Below are 5,281 nucleotides of genomic sequence, written 5' to 3' on the forward strand. Positions count from 1 at the left end.
TTCAATGTAGTCAGTTTTGCTATTTGTTAGCTCTGGTAAATGTTCTGATGCAGAAGGTGATAGGAAATAATGATCTTCAGTAATTGTCTATGGAGAATGTTAAGTGGCAGAATGCTGTATCTGATGGCAGAATGTTGCATCTGTGACTGTTTCTGGGACTCCAAGATTATATTTCTCTATCAAAAATAGCTTTATGTGAGCTCCATGGGTTAAAGAGTCCATGCACACATCTGTGTGTTTTAATTATCCATGCAGTAACTGCCCTGCATTATGGTGGATAAATGAGAGCTATTTTTAAATGTATATTCATGTTCCCTAAATAGACTCTCCTTAAAAGAAAAATTAGCAGAGCTCCTAAGCACTCATCAACAAAGGAGTTTGCTTTTGTTCTCTAAGCAAAACATTAAAGTTTCCCTTGTGGTTTTAGTTTGTCTTCTAGCTGTTTGCAATTTGATCACAGGGTCAAAGTGTTTTTCCAAGTGACACATGTTCTACAGCAATTGATTGAGTTTTCAGAATCCTTTACTGCTTAAGGCCAAGCGAAAATTCTTTACCAAAGAACATTAAATAAATGGAGAGGTAGACCACACACATAAATAGGAAGACATATTATTTTAGAGATGCCAATTTCCCAAGATTTATTTATCAAATTAATAAAATGTTAATCAAAATTCCAGTGAGGTTATTCATGGAACTTGCTAAATTGGTTTTAAAATTTATATGAAGGGCTGTCACAAGGATGAAGTCTGACCAAAAATGTTGTTCCATCTAACTTCTGTCTCTGCTTGAGTTGTTCTTATTTCCAGAAAAATGAAACAAGCAAACACCTGCAAGAGGCTGTTGAGAACTGCAGCTCCTGCAGCTGTGGTCCCATCGCTCCGCGGTTAACCACGAAGTCTCCCAGCCAATGAAACAGCAAGATCCCATCTTGATGGGGCCACAAGTCCCCGCCTTGCCACAGCTGGGGAAGTCCCTGTCCCGGAGCATGCGTTCTAAGTCCCCAACCTAAACTTTCTTCATCTTTGCTCATTATAATAGTAAACTCTCCACCTCTGGACAGGATTTAGATGCCTTTTCTGAACATATGATGTGTGCAAAAGTATATTCTAGCCTGACAAAGGACTGCACATGATCAGAAACAATGAGGAAACCCCACTGCCTGCTTACATCAGTCACCTGTGTGTGCATTTCCCAACCCCCTATAAAAAAAAGCCACGCTCACCTCCTTGTGGGAAAAGGTGACTTTTGGACATGAGTCCACCCTTCTCCATTCTTTGGCCAAAGAATAAAGTTCTGTTTGCTTCACCAAATCTGGTTTCATTCTATTGGTGCAAGTGACACCACACAGGAAACCCATTTTGGGGGCCTGGCCCAAAGAGGGCCGGTGACAGGGCCAAGGGACTGAAATTAGCCAAGACTTCTGTGAAAAGGAAGAGGAGGAGGAGTTTTTACAACAAAACAGAGACTTATCATAAAGTGATAGTTCATAAGAGCATGTGTTATTGGCACAGTGATAAGACAAACTAACAATTGAAATAGAATAGAAAACTCAGAGGCAGACCATGTCTATCTGGAAATTTGACAAATGACAGAAGGGACATGGCAAAATTAAGTCTTAGCAGTGGGATTATTCAACAAATAAGCTTGAAATAATGGTTACTCATGTGGGAAAGAAAAAGAATATAAAGCTCTACCTGACACCATCACAAAAATCAACTCTAAACAAATTAATAGCTTACATTTCAAAGGCAGAAATTTAAAAGTTTTAGAAGAAAGTGTATTAGAATGTTTCTCAACTTGTAGTAGGGAATAATTTCTTAAACAAGACACAGAAATACCAACCATAAAATAAAAATAAGAAATACGCTGTACTAAAATTAAGAACTTTTACTTATCAAAAGTCACCTTAGAAGAAGTAGGGAAAAAAAGCATTCTACAAAGACAAAAACCCCATAGAAAACTGGGCAAAACATTTTACAGAAGAATAAACATATGAGACCAATAAACATAAAAATACATACCCACCTCATCAATAATAATCTGGGACAGGCAAGTCAAGATCTGAAGGAGCTCATTTTATAAACATCTGATTGTAAAAGTTTAAAATTCCAAGATTTATAACAAATACATATCAATGAGAAGCTCTTCTGCATTGTAACTGGACTATATATAAGTCCAATCTCTTTGGAAAGCAGTTTGGAATTATCTTGTAAATCTTAACATGCCCATATCCTATAACCTCTCGGTTCCGTGAAAAACTTGTATTTCAGGAATCTTGGATAAGTATGTTCCCAGCACCACTGTTCATAATAAACAACTGGAAATAATCCAAATACCCATCAACAACAGAATGAATAAATAGCTTTTGTTAGTTTCACAAACTAGAATATTTAAAATATATCAAAAAGAATGAAACACTAGAAAAATAAACAGATGACTACATATATTATGAAAATATGTATGATAAATTATTGCTGACATACATAAGTATATCTTTATTAAAAAGTATGTGATAAAAATAGCATTTAAAATATGGCTTACTTGGACAGGAATGGTGAGAAGGAGGGAGGAAGTTCAAAGGAGATGGGCCAGAGAAAGAGCACATGTGGGAATGTAAGTTATTAGAAATGGAATAGATACCAGGATGTATTTTGCATTAATAGGTATTCACTATATTATTAAATAAATAAGATAGGAAGGCCATATATAGACCAACGATGATGATGTGTTATGAATTCAGGTTTTGATTCAATCAAAGTCGTACATCTGAGGTCCAAGAGAAAAAGAAATAATGCATTTACACTTCCCACAATTCAAGAACAAACAAATGACTTCAGATTGAAAGGGTTATTAGAGTGTGAAACGGGAGTGGGGGAGGCGGGAGAGGGATTTGAAAAACTCATTTAGATACATTAAATTTAAATTGAAGTGTATCGACGAGAGATAATTTCTAAAAGCTTACAGAAAGTAAGAAGAGATTGCCCACGAAGAAATAACAAGTAGCTTGATTGCATACTGCTCAAGAGCAGTACAGGATCCAAGAAGACAAAGTAAATTTTTTTAAGTATTGATGAAAAAGTAAAAACTTTACGCTTAGAATGTTTACCAAGCCAAACTGTAATTCAACTGTTACGGCACAATAAAAATACTCTCAGTCTTGCAAAGTCTTAGAAATTTGTTAAGAATTTATATTGGTAACACTGTTGGGGGAAGTACTCAAATAAGAAACACATTGAAAGAATGCTGCAACAGATCTGTTTTGGGGAGAATGGTTATTTTTTATTTAAAAAAAAAAGTTAAGTCAAGAAAGTTAAAGTCAAAAAAATACGGCGTCACAAGCTCGTCGGCGCGCAGCCCCGCGGGCCCCCGGGCGCGCCTCTGGGCGTCGGTCCCGCCTGGCGCTCGCACGCGCTCTCGCCCTCCCTTGCAGCCCGCCAGCCGCGGACGCGCTGACCCAGCACCTCGGACACCCAGTCACAGCACCACGTCTTCGCCTCCTGAAGGGAAGCTGGACACCTGCCCGCCGTGGAAACCGATGGAATGGAATTGAGCAGAAACATCCACGTGGTGGAGACAACAAAGAAGAGAAAGACAAGGATGACCAAGAATGGGAAAGCTCCGGTGCACCAAAACCGCGTTCATCTCTGGTGTTACCACCCCGAGAGACAAAGACTTCCCACGGGCCGCCGCGCAGGTGGCGCACCAGCAGCCCCGCGCCCCCATGGCCAAGCAGCCTTCCCCGGGGACCCAGCACCGCCAGCCGCCTCGCAAGTGAACCAGCGCCCGGACCCTAGGCCCTCACGGCGGCACCCCGGGAGCTCCGACATCTGATATTTACCCAACAAAACAACTGGCATCTTCAAAATACCTCTCTGTTGGGAGATCTAAAGCAAAGCAGAGCGCTCCTTCCTTTGCTTTAATTCACCATATTTACAGACAGGAACCAAACCGTGAACCTTGTTTACATACAGCCCTGGCTGGATGTCATTCCGGGTCATCGTACCCCCGTATCCTCCCCCACGGTTTGATGTACAGGTGCCATTATCAAAATTTGCTAAGACTTTAGTAAAATGAGGTTGTTAAAAGTTTAGCTTTAGTTCTGTTTCAGTAATTGCCTTAAGTCCATATCTTTAATCTTAAAAACAATAGCGTGCAAATTTGAAAGGGAAGATTAAGGTTAGAGAAACAGCTCAGTCATTTCAAGCTTATTAAAACAAGGACAATAGTTTTAACATCTGGACAGGAAGAAAGAGAGCTAATTAAAATTGCAGGTTTGGGGAAGCAGAGCAAGAACCGTTTTTAAACAGGCCACAGCAACCCCGAATTTCCGCCACTGATTTGGCCTGCAAGGGTGATGCGGAGCACTCACTGGAAAAAGGCGTGACTGTTCTCAGAAAGCGCGGGAAACGCACAAATCGTTGAAGTGTCTCTTTTATTCCAGGAGTCATCTTAGTATAAAATCAGGATTTAGGCTGCTGGCTCAAAGTGAGTACTTCCGAAATGAGGTCCCGGAGTCTGAGACTGCCCCAGGTCCTAGACTGCCTCGGAATTGGGGGTCAGACATGCTTTCCGGTAAATCCACCTCTAAAGCTGCCTTTGGGTTCTTCAAATGATCACTGACCAGCATAGCTAATTCTGGAACACTTGAGAAAGGGAGTTGAAAGCATGTAAAGACCAGATAAAAACTTATGCAGTTTACTAGGAAATCCCTTTTTGTGTATGTCCCTAGGAACATTATTTGCATTGGCAGATAGACCACGTTCCATTTTAGCTAGAAAAATCTGTTTGACGGTCGACCTAGCTATCCAGGATTCCTCATGCGCTGATTGCACAATTGCCTGTGGCCAGGTTCACTTAGGGATGCCAGGTTGTCCCACACTATTTCTCACGTTTCCTTTCTTGAGACATCCTAGACAGCTCCAAGGACTGTGGCTGTAGCGTGTCCCGCTGGAGAAGCCCAGGGCTCGTTTACTGGGGGGCTACAGCCTTCCAGAGCGGACTCCTGTGGAGGGGCGGCTCTGACCGGCTTGCTCCACAGTTTTATTTGCTGCAGGCCAGCAGTGGTGTTGTGAGAGTGTCCTCACCACCAGCCTCTCAGTCCATGTCTGCTGACTGGTAAAAGTAGATGCAAACCTAGTCAGACCTGCCTCTCACTCTCGCCTGAGAGAAGCACAGAGCTGCTTTGCACTTTAAAGAGAACGTTTGGTTTCTCATCCAGCTGACTTACTGGAAGCTGGTGTGTGACTGTGTCACATCTCTTGTCAAACTCGTATTTCTTAGT

The 5,281-nt window shown here is 41.4% G+C and overlaps 1 pseudogene; it reads left to right on the forward strand.

Annotated features, from left to right (window-relative positions):
• The first annotated feature begins 2,717 nt into the window (after positions 1-2,717).
• Positions 2,718-3,775, forward strand: LOC119542679 (annotated as a pseudogene).
• The last annotated feature ends 1,506 nt before the right edge of the window (positions 3,776-5,281 follow it).

Source organism: Choloepus didactylus, chromosome 8 (genome assembly GCF_015220235.1).
Source record: "Choloepus didactylus isolate mChoDid1 chromosome 8, mChoDid1.pri, whole genome shotgun sequence".
Classification (NCBI taxonomy): domain Eukaryota; kingdom Metazoa; phylum Chordata; class Mammalia; order Pilosa; family Megalonychidae; genus Choloepus; species Choloepus didactylus.